The sequence below is a fragment of the Pleurodeles waltl genome, chromosome 5 (assembly GCF_031143425.1).
Source record: "Pleurodeles waltl isolate 20211129_DDA chromosome 5, aPleWal1.hap1.20221129, whole genome shotgun sequence".
Lineage (NCBI taxonomy): Eukaryota > Metazoa > Chordata > Amphibia > Caudata > Salamandridae > Pleurodeles > Pleurodeles waltl.
In genome coordinates, this window is record NC_090444.1 from 902400366 (window position 1) to 902412936 (window position 12571).

The window sequence follows — 12571 nt, forward strand, 5'->3', positions numbered from 1 at the left end:
CACTTTAAAAAGCTACTTAGGAGTGTTTGAGGCCTTTTCTATTTTGGATCTGAAATATTTAAATTTTTCTGCCAAGAGCAAATTTTTATAATCCCTAATTCTACCTTGCTGTGTTTTCTTGCTGTTCTCACTGTACTCTCATCTCCACTCCCTTTCCATTCTCCGACATTTTTGATTAAGCATTTTTAAAGCAGGTGAAAACCAGGGAGCTGATGATTGTCTCCTATTAAATGTTATTATTTTAGTTGGGACTAACTTTGATAATTCTGTACTTATCCAGTCGTGATAAGTGACCGCAACTAAATTTGGCTCCAGCCAAGATACTGTGTTGTCTGGCAGAGCTGTCCTGTTAATATTTAATTATCTAATTTATTCCACTGTCAAACAGATTTAAAATAAGCAGACTTGGTGGTATCTTTTGATGATTGTCCTGAGATATACAATATAAATTGTACTACCATCTGGTCAGACCAAAGCACTGGCATTGCATTTTTGAAAATAAGATTGGAGTCACTTGAAAAAAATGCCATCCAAGGTATGGCCTAGTTTATGAGTAGCCATAGTCACCTTCTGAATGAAGTAAAAGCAACGTAAAGTTTCAATTAAGGCTCCCACATCCTTATCACTTACATTTTCCAGGTGAAAATTAAAGTCACCAAGAATAGTGAAGTTGGGGTGTTGTATGGTGACCCCAATTAGGCTGCAAATTTCTTCTAAAAAGAGTGTCTTAGGCCCAGGTGGTCTGTAAATTATTAGTTCATGAAAAGTGTATTTTTCAGTAATCTTGCATTTAAATGTAAGCACCTCGCATGTCAGTAAAGATAGCGGCTCACACAATAAGGTTGGAGAATCATGGCGAATTATGACCAAGCCTTCTCCTCGTTTGCCCTCTCTATCAAGTCTACTAATGGTAAATCCACCAGGCATTGCTTCCACAATGTCTGGCTTGGAGGATTCATTCAGCCAAGTTTCGGTAAGGAATACCAAACTGGGATTATGAGTCTGAAAACTCAAAAAGTTCGATCCTGTGTTTAGCAGTGACCGCATTTTAATTAATATGCAATTAAGGGGGTTATTCTTATAACATACCTGCCCACACCTATTAGAAGGCTTCTGTTGCATTATCATGTTTTCAGACTTGCCTACATTTAGCATATAATTACAGGTAGTGCAACAAAAGGTACCAGAAGTGGCCTCCAGCTTGATTAATGAATAGTTCATGTAGCTACCTAAGGTGCTGAGGTTTAAGTAAAGCCTTCTGGAAGTACTGAATTAGAGGAAAATGACCAAGGGTCCTAGAACATGGTGCATTCCAGGTGCTGATGGGCGCAGACGGGATTGCCTTTGGCGCGCCCTCTGCCCAGATGAGCTCCCATGTGTATTTATATAGTCTTCTGCTCTGAAGACTAGAGCGTCACCCTCACAGATCCCCAAAATGGCGTTCCGCCACTCTAGTAGATGGAACGGACCGCCAAAATGTGAAAAACAGCATTACAAGTATTCAAAAGAGTCACCTGATTAAAATATGCTCCCCAGACCAGAGGTTCGTCTGATGCAGTTCAGAATTAAAGCAAAGGAAGATTGAAAATTGATGATGTAGTTATCATCAATTATGATTGAGATTTTGCTCTCCTGAGTCTTAAAAGATTTATCCAAAATTATTATTATCTGACTCTTAGAATGCATTTGCCAAAGTGTTGTACAAAATGTAAAATACATACGGTAAAAAATACAAAGGGTGTGTATCAAAAAGGCAAAAGCACAACGAGTAGTGGTGAGAGATTGGTGATTCAGCTAAGTATACAGAGAGAGCTACATATTCCACTTTACAGATGTAAGAAGAGAGAAAATGTGGCACTGTTACCAAGAGCAAGGGGAATTGGGGAGTAACAAGCTGGACCTAAGAAGAGAAATGAAGGGGGCCATCATGAACGTGTAAACATGTACATAAATGAAAGGAAATTGTGGAGGTAGGCAAGACTGCTAATGAATTCGAAGATAATGGTGAGAAACTGAAACAGTGCCTTTATCTTGCAATATTCTAGAAATTGTTGTGAGACTGTTCATATTCCAATGTCTTATAAATATTGTTTAAAGGTCCACAACCTGAGGCACCAATCTGAAACAACGGTTCACTCAGGATTCATAAATAACTCCACAAAAGGTCCACGTGAACGTTGTTACACCACAGCTTAGAAAGTGAGGCATAGTTCCAGAACATATGCGCAAGGGACAGTTCAAGAATCTAATACTAGTTTCACAATACAAACACAAATCAAATCTAACTTTCTCCAGAAAATCACAGACCTAAGGCCTCTGATGACAGTGCAGTAATAATTCTAAGGATGCAGGGATATTCTTTGAAGAGTTTCAAGTATGCAAGGAAATTCTTTGAGGTGATGCTGCAGAAGAAGTTCAAATATGCGCTACAAGTAGTATATTTCTGAGTAGATGAACTCAGTATCCAGCTTCAAGATTGTTTCATCTTCAGACCAAGGAACACTGGTGAAGAGCAGAACACAAGCTAAGGAGCCCACCCAGAGACTTTCTCTCATCAACAGGTTGGAAAGCCAAGCACATAAATGGTTGTAGCCCTGGTTGTAGCTTTTGCTGACTGTGGGATCCTCAAATCCAATTTTCACTGTAGGCTTATATAGGTAAGTATAGATTTGCTATACTTAACTCGACTTTTAAGTATCTTGATGATAGGTACAAAGAAGTGGATTTGAGTAGCAAATATATTAATTCCTTTATAAACTGAGCTTGATGATATTTTGTAAGTAGATATTTGGCTATGTTTATTTGTAGCATGATAGTTATGTCAACTATATATTGGCTGACAAATTGAAGAGAGCAGGATATTTGAAAAATTTGTTGTAAAACTTCAAATTAAACTTCTATGTGGAGTGTCAGTCAGCTGTCATTTTTCACTCATTAAGTACCTACTGTTGCAACATCCTCCTCGATTGGAGCACAAAGCACAAATTGCAGCTCCCTGTCTGTCTCAGAGTGCACCAAGCAGGCCAGTTCTCTCCCTGAAAAACAACCCTAGGAATGTTGTCTGGAGATTCACTCTTTATGATACAATCTCTTGTACCTCTGATATTTCTTTAATGATCGCTACCTTCAGTAGACAAGCCTCAGTGACCTGGGCCTCCAGAACCTAAAGTTGTTTGAGTTTGTTTTCCTTCCCCTAGTTTTGACAATCCAGCATCTTCTTAATCCTGTGTTGCCTTTGAATACACAACCCTGTAATGACGTTTTTAAATGCCTCCCACTTGGTAGCTCCTGATGAGACTGTGTCCTCATTTTCACAGAAGTAAGTATCTATATATTCTACCTTTTCCACACTATTAACTGGATCCTGCAGCACATCGGCTCGAGTTGCCAGGTAGGTATCAGAGCTCTAAATTGATCTATACTTATTATCAATTCAAGGGGTTGTGATCTGATATCATGTTTGCTAGATAGAATGCGGATTGCATCATTAAGTGATAACCCCATCCTGCTCAAGAACTAATCAAGACACAACTTAACATTGTGTACTGGTGAGAAAAAGGAAAATTCTACAGTTTCCGGACATAATTCTCTCCATGTCTCTACTAATTCCCATTGCCTCCTCCATTTCCAAAAGCCTTCCAAAAGTAAAGTAACAGGGATGCCTGCACTGGGTGATAGATCTGTCACTGGCTATGTCAGTGACCAATTATAATCTCCACCAACACACCCATCTCCTCATGTAACAGTAGCAGGAACCCACTAAGATTGTGTGGGAAGCACAGTTGGTTAATACTGGGGGCATTGATACTTCTCAAAGTCATTTGTATACTCTATACTCCCCCTACTAAGATCTTGCATCTCCAAGCCAGATCTACAGCGGTCTTTGATACCCGACAAAACCAAATAAATACCCCTCAGGAAAATGCAACCTAAGCAGTACCAAACACTTGATCACTTCATTTTCTTTGTAGTTTCCCCAGTTTAGCTGTGGTCAAGTGTGTCTCTTGAAGACAAGCTACTAGGACTTTACATTGCTTAAGAGATGCTTGTACCCTACCCCATTTAATCTGTGTACCTAGGCCTCACACACTGCATGTGATACAAGTCAACCCCGCCTCCACAGTGCAGAAGGCATCACTGGAGACATGGCTAGCTTGTGGGGCCCTGTCCAGGGGCATTGATTATGGTCATGTGTGACAGTGGTAGTAACTGAAGTCTTAATCATCAATAAAGGAACCCTCCCATGATCAGTAAATTTAAGAGTCCCACAGTTAAGATTTATGAAACTACTTTACCCAGTCCTATAACAACTCCCAACAAAACTAGACTTAACCTGTTCCTTTCAGACACAGAGGCATATTTAAGAGCCGGTAGCACCAGTCTAACACAACATTAGCGTAATTTGTTTTTACACTAATGTGGCATTCGAAGGCCAAAAACCACATGCCATATTTACAAAGTGGTGCAATGCATGCATTGTGTCAATTTGTAACCCTTTGCACTAAATTATGCCTGCACCAGGCATAATGCATTAAAGGGGGTGTTCCCTTATTAGAGGGGCCAAACAAATGGTGCAAAGAAATTGAAGAGATTTCTTTGCATCACTTTTTTTCGGCACTTTTCACGCTTGCTCAGAGCAGGCTCTAAAAGTAGGGTTCCATTGGTGGGGGAAAGACTACCTTAGCACCACCTTAGCGTAAAAAAATTACGCTAAGGCGGCGCAAAAGTATAGGCCTCCTAAGTCAGGGCCTATACATTTTCCATGTCATCACTCATTTCACAAACTAAAGTGTACGACGTGTAGTTAACAGAGATGACAATACTCTTTTTTTTAAATGTTATTTAGTTTCTCCCGCGACATTAATAACATTTTCTTGTAATTAGATTCAGTGCTCCAAATAATTTCTAGTCGAGGGGGCATTTTTTGAATGAAGAATTCCCCTCTAGTGATTCCTAATCTGTGTTAGTAATTCGCAGCAGATCTTGAAAAGTCTGGACGAAGCTGAAAAAGGTGTCACAAAACCTGTGCTGCGAGCAGCTTGCATTGAAAATAATGTGCCTATTAGAACAATTTGCTTCATGAACAATAGTGTGAATTATTAATGTGGAGGTTGAAGGCAAAGTCATTACTACGTATAGTCATTGGCTTTTCATTTGCTTAACAAGCTCCCCATATTATTTCACATCCCACATCAAGATTTTCCACCGTTCTAATGTTGCCAGCAATTCCCCTCCAACCGCATGGAGTACTGGTAATTCGAGAGTGGATTACCAGCCAATTACAAGTGGGAGCATGATGGTGTGTTTAAAGATGAGCTAATGAGCCACTTTTTCCAGCTTTGCAATTCCTCAACACTGGAAAATAATAAACTGGGGTTATCAGCTGCAAAGCATGTGAGTCATTCACAAGTAATACATCCACAGCTTTCTTTTTTACTGGGAAGCAGGTACACATTGTAGTAGTTGACTGTCTGGGCAGTGCAGCAAAGCATTGCATTTTAAGCATTTTAAGACCTACTTATGGGAAGTGGTGTGGGCTAGTACTTCCAGCCTACTGGCAAACAGCTATACTCCATAAATCATTGTCCAGTGAGTACTTTTTCTTATAAAAAGGAAAAACATTTTATCTCACACACACTACTAAATAGTACACATTAATTACAAATATATACAATTGGGCAAATGGAAATATCTTTGGTGACACCAGCAAAACAGTTCAGACTCCCAGAAAGCCTCCCAGAAAGCCCATGAACCCATAATCACAATCCTGTCACCTTTATTATATAGAAAGTCACAATATAAAGGATGTGAGTGTTGCCACATTTGTAAAAGCAGAAGCAGGTTATATTTGCCCATTAAAAAACCATTGGAATCAATGTGAAAAATACCAGCATTCAATACTTTTCCTTGCATTATCAATTATCAGCCTGGTCATTGATGCACTATGCTGGATAACGTGTTATGTGATGCGTATTGGTACAGCGCACAATTAACCACAAGGGTATCCTAGCACTGACCCAAAGTTATCTTCTTCATGTGTCCCAGAGTATTATTTCTAATTTTAAACTACTGCCACGGCAGTTGTGGGACCAACCAAACAATGGAGGTCCCCGAATGCCAGAGCTCATGTGTAAAAACAAGCTCTGAGACTGCTTCAAAGCACTCAAAACATCTCTATGGGCCATAAATGTAACCCTGTGGGAGACTTAGGGCAACTTTGTCTAACCATGTTTCAAGTTGGACTGCTAAACTCCTGGCAGAACTTTAAACCACTTTGCCCATATTGGTGATGTCCCTGTTCCACCTTATGGCACCATACTGACCGCTATGCACAATTCTCACCACTCACAGCAGTTTATGGGCTGCTCCAACCCTGGCAGCTTGATCATTTTATTAGTGGCATTTGCCCCTTTCCGGAAGGCTTTCTTTTGTTTTTTAAATGTTATCTTATCAGCACATTTCTCCTTAAAAAAGTAAATAAATAAATAAAAGAGAAGACGGGTTCTCTTGCTCCTTTTGATGGGGCACCCAGTGTGTGGACAATTGCTGGAGCAGTGAAGGAAACATGCTACCATGTTGTCTACCCAGCTCCCCACTTGGACAACATTACTTGTGCCAATGCAAGAGCCAGAGTGTTTCTCCCACCAGCTTACAGTGTGTGGTGTGCTCTCTGCACGCCTAGATGAAGGCATGGGGACACACTCTGCTGCTCAAGGAGCCCAGCAGCCATTGTTTCTGGTTCTTTTTTTCCTAGAGAAATAGGTTTCCCAGAACACTTTCGCTTGCATGGTATCCCGGTGTAGGGGTCGCCGGGATTAGAGCCTTCTCAGGGAAGGGGGCACCATGCACATCCTAATTTTCAATGAATTTGGGAGGTTGTATACACAATCCCCGCCCCTAGGTGCTTGACCCATCCTGGGTGAATTGAAAGAATTTGCCACAAAGCACCATGCACTTCGTTCCCCTACTGGTCCCCCACAAATCAAACTAAACAGGTGGGTTTCCCTGGCTCTGTAGGGCCAGTTTTCTTCATTTATGTGTCATTTTGCTCCTGGTGGTGAGCTCTAGCCATCAGAAGCATTTCATTCAGACCTCCCAGCCTCTAAAGGTTATTTTTTCTTGGTGTACTTGGATTTGTTGCTCCCTTTTCAGACTTGTCTTCTGCCTGGGTTCCTGAAACCCTCTGCTGCTCAGGGAAATCTTGCACAGCCCTTCCACAGCTAACAAACAGAACACTCTCCCTGTTGTACTGCCCAGGTTCCACAGCCTCCTGGCTGCTTGCAGGTCCCCCTGTGTCAGTAGAGTCAAGGACCCATCCACAGAAGTACCAAGGGAAACCTCCAAGTTGACCTACCACGCCATTAATACCACTGGCTCTTGCTACCTTAGACATCTCAAACAGGCCCACTCTCTAGCCAAGTCCCTCAGATCATCAAATCTCAAACTACCTATTGTCCTTCATAATGGGGGTAGAGAGGGTGGTAGCTCATTCTGCTTTCTCTCCCCTAAACTCAGAAACAGCCTTCCATTTCATCAGTGATCCAGCCCCAACTAATCATCATTTTGCAAACATCCAAAAGTTCCAGAAGATAGGCACCTTTGCCCACTCCTAGAGTGCCACATGATTATTTCATCCCTATCTTAACCTTCTAGCACAGTATTTTGCAACATTTCAACATGGTGACTTCTAGTGGTCTATGGAAAAAGCCGACCCTGAGAGCTTCCACTCTGCCCCCAAATGGCACTGCTGCCTGATTCCATTCCCATTAAAACTTCAAAGGGAAGCCCATCCTATGTTTAGGTACAGAGGTCTGGCCTTTCTTTGCTTCTATTGGATTGGGCTTGCACCAGCCAGGTGCAGTGTAAACACTTAATTAGCAGATACATATTTCCTCTTCACCCCTTCCTTTCCCAGGAACTGGGTCAAGCACTGTTAATGGCTCTCTTGTGTTGGGAGCTCTTTGATCCACGTACTACCCGGCAGAGTAATCAACTTGGCCCAGTAACGGGGACAAAGGACTGGAATTTAAGTAGGGCTAGGGCAATATGATGATTCTCAAAGTGCCAGGAGCCGTACAGTTATCACAAGCGTGACAGTGGATGTCCATTGTGGATAGAGGTTTACCTTAAGATGCATACCTGGTCAGTATCACTAGTTCTAAATATGGCTAAACTCGGCCTTTAAGTTGATTTGGCTCACAATGCATAATGCAATGTTCACACACACTTTCAATAAGCACTGCAGACCTACACTGTGAATGCCTTCTCATGTAATAGGACTTACACAAAGTCAGCAGCAATCTCTGAAGGGTCTCTTCTTTGACAGGCTACTTGTACACAGATAATGAGTTTAGTTAGATAGTAGTCTCCCACATTCAGCCTGCACATCTGTACACATACATGTGCTCATGTCTTCGTATGTAAGCAACCCAGTGCCTCTGATCCTAGTTGCACAGCAACAGTCTTATCTTAAAATGTGCACATTGGCATCTATCATTCTCAGTCCATTTCCAAAGAATTTGCCATGAGTGAGACTCGGTTAGTGAGGCTCACAGTAAAAGTCCAAAAACTGAGCAGTCCAAATCGAAAAATCCAGGGGGTCTAAATGAACAGAGTCCATTTCCTAGATAAATGTATTGTTTTCCCTTAATTAGCCTCTGCAGTTAGAGCAGTTGGTGAGTAAATTTAAAAAAAAACAATGACAATGAAAACTAACAAGAAATCTAGGGGCACTTATGGAGTCTTAGCTGCTGATTATCTGCCACAGATTAAAGAGTTGCAGAATTTTTAGTTGTAGAAAAGTCAGGGCATGGATCTAGCCCGAGGAGGAACAAAAACTCATAAGCGGTCTTTTCTTTGACACATTAAAAACAATTACTAAGGACGCTATACAATACAGAGGCAGTTTTTTCTCTAAAATAAATCTCCACTATTTTATTTACTACACAGTCAATTAAGAAAATGTAGATCACAATGTCATCATTACTTGCTTTTGGCTAATGTACATTGTTTGCTGTCTGTTGGCATTCGCTTTCCTTGTATTCAATTTTCCTCCCTACTTCCTTGGCCTTATGAAACGTTTCTGGAACTTTGTGCCTTCATGTAAATTTCCGCCAGGGAAGAGGGGATTTCAGTTTAATTTTTTTGCAGTGGGAAATACAAATCTCACATTAGCAACAACAGGGCAAAGGCTTTCATAAACAACAATTTCACAGATAAGTTGTCATCAGTGAACAAGCAAAATGCAATTCTATGACTCTCGAATATTTATGTAACCACATTTTAGCAATTTATTATATTCTAACAGAAATCCTTTGGGGTATTGTTATGGCAACTACTTATATGCAAATGTGATAGGTAACTGAGGAATACATACCATGCCAAACATATTGGCACAAATACCTTCAAATAACCAAAGATGTTAAGCCCTCCCAGTGTGCAAGCCCCACTCCCTAGTGTGGTTTGCTTGCATGTCCAGTGTATTCTCCATTAATAAAGTGACCCTTTTGCACTCATTCTGTCTGCTCTAATTTACATTTCCCTCCTCTTACTGAGTTGAGATTACCTAAATCTCTTCTCTCAAACGCCTATATTTTTGTCATTTCCTTTCATGCATATCAATACATCAAAATGCCAGGGGTGGCAGAAATGAGATCACATGCCCTTTGACATTTACTTCCACTCACAGACCCAAACTTACACATGCACACAAATTGACACATACACACCCTATCTCACATAAACACGCTTACAACCACCATACATTTAAAGGCATTTTTACTTTCCTCAACTGCCATGTAAGGGCATATTCAAGCTAATTGTCCCTTTTTTATTACACTTATAGTGGATAATATGATATTATTCACTGTTAGTGTTACAAAAATTGACAAAAAACAATGTGAGTGAATCCCAACTGACGTCCATAAGGACGAGTTGTCACTGTGTTCCTGGCACTGGATTTGCCACCTCTGAAGCCAGGGGTCACAAAGGCAGTGCCAGGGGTCGCAAAGGGCAGGGCCCCTAAATTATGTCCATGATTCCTTTTATAGTCTGATGAGATACTTGTTGACAGTGGTGCTGGAACAACCTTCAGAGTATTGGTGCTGCCATCAATGTTATATCACTGAAGTCATAGGAATTGTAAGGGATCCAAGCGCCAAACAGAGAACAAGTGTAACAAATGGCCCACTCCCATTCAGCAGGAGAGTGGTAAGAGTGTAGTATCCAGGCAGTGGTGCATTTTTGACACTGGTGTGGTAGTTTACTGTCATTTAGAAACAGCTCATTTAACCTTAAAATGGTCACTTAATCTGCACAGACATGCAATTTACTAGTATAACTATAAGCCTTGAAAAGCATAATATGCCAAAATCTGGTTTCAGCAAATATTTATCCTCTGTGCATGACCCAGTCAAGTGTCTAGATTTGTTTTTATCCTATTAAAATACTTGTTTCCATCACATTTTACAAAGAATGTACTTCATTTGTTCTTATCTACTTGCTGATATACTTTGAAATATTGTATAGTTCATTTACAGGTATTTATGTTGTGTGTCAGACAAAAAAGAACTAAACTGACTTCCTGCGTCTTTTCGTTTCACTTTCTATACCCAAGTAAAATTGTCATCTAGGTCACTTTAACAAAATTCTCTCACATTGCAGTGAGAGTAATAAAAGTTAACATTAGTTTTAAAATAAGTATCACTTTGGTAGAAGACAAGGTCTGAAGTTTGACCTCTGTCTTTGAATTCATAGCAAATGTGACAAGATAAACACAAAATGTTAAGGTATCTTCATTGCTCATTCACTTTCTGATCTCCAGTTGGTTATTTTTGTTGGTGCTGCAGCGCTCCTAATACACCCATTTCCAGTGCATATGTTTGTAGAGTGTAACATACTCCTTAGCAGGAGTGTGTTGGGGTGCTACAGAAATGGGAAGCTTGTGCAAACACACTGTTATAATAATAAACATTTTAGTCCCTTGTAGAAATGGAGGAAATTTGTATGTGGTCAGAATTCCATCAGAAAGGAGTGCTAGAACGCCGCACCTTCAAAGGAGAAGTGGAGGTTTCTCTGATATGGCAGTGGAGCGTCGCCCCCCCCGCCAGCAGCAGGAGCTGCAAATGTTTACAAATAAACGATAATAAACAATGTTTACAATTGTTTTCCTTTTAAAGGGGCAGGGCCATGGGGTATGACAGGCAGGGAGAGGTAGAGTAGTGCACTCCCCTCGGTACACGTGTCTTTGGCCTGCTATCTCAGAACGGCCAAACACACATGCGCACAGACCTGTCTCCAACCCAAGCTGTACTGCCAGGATGAAGATAGCAATCACAGGCTTCCAGTCTGCCTGGGAGCACAATCCCAGTGCGCTCAGGCCAATCCCAATACTGCTGTCATGCTGCCAGCAGTATGAGAGCAGTATTAGGATTGACCACAGAGCGGGCTAGGAGCCTGTGCCTGCCTGCAGTGTGGTGGAGACCTGAAGAGGGGCAGCAATGCAGTGGGGTCGAAGTAAGTTTGTTTTCATTTTTTTTTTTTTTTTTTTATGTTCACCCCCTAGCCACTCCCCCCTCTGCTACTTTTCCCCACTGCCAGCCATGACTGGAGAGCTCCTTTACCCCCTTATGGTGCTTACAAGTAGCGCAATGAAAAAAGATGGGAAGCAGATCATAGATTAACTTTTGATTCCAGAATAGTTTATTTCCCAGAAAGGAGGATGGTCCTAACTACTACCTGTTTCCTTGCTGAAAACCAGTAAAGATTCTGTAACTAATTCAAATGTCTTCATTTTAACAACACTAAGGAAACCCTTGTTACTTACAGTTGCAGTATTCAAGGTGTAGATACACCAACACATAAATTACTTGGACTTTCTGCAAAAACTTCAAATGGGTGGCAACTGAGATTACAAAGACAAAATTTATGCAATACAAATTCCAATATTATTACCAACCTGCAGTAGTACTGTGAAGAACACATAGAAAGGGGCCAAAGGCCAATGTTCCATAGACAAGGAGAGCATATAGTTTGTGGAATCTCTGGCTCTGCAGAATTTGGCTTCAAACTACTGGTGTTCAACCATCATGGAACAGCTTCCCAGGACTCTGAGAGCATGTTCTGTACAAACCTGATTTCTATCAAATTTTATGCGGCACCTACATACATGTAAATGGGCATGCCAAAACAGATAAGCATGTGGTGCAAGAGATTAAACAGCAGCAGTGACAGACTGGAACAATGAAGATCCTCCAGGGGACTAGCTTAGGCAAACATATAACATAACCAATTTGGATCACATCAGTCCCCCCTACTTAATATCTTTTAAGTTAACCTAATTAACTCCAAAACCAATCTTTATTTCCCCCTTTAATTCATACCTTGATAACTCATTCACCCTGGCTTAGCGTAAGCTTTTTTTTCCTATTCATAGCTCAGCTATTGTAAACCACTTTTTCATCATTTTCTCAAACCCTTTCACTTAGCATATATCTGTCCTATTTTAAATCAGATCCCTCCTCTTCTTACCCACCCCTTTGCCCAGAACCCCACTGCCAGTCTTTATCCCAAA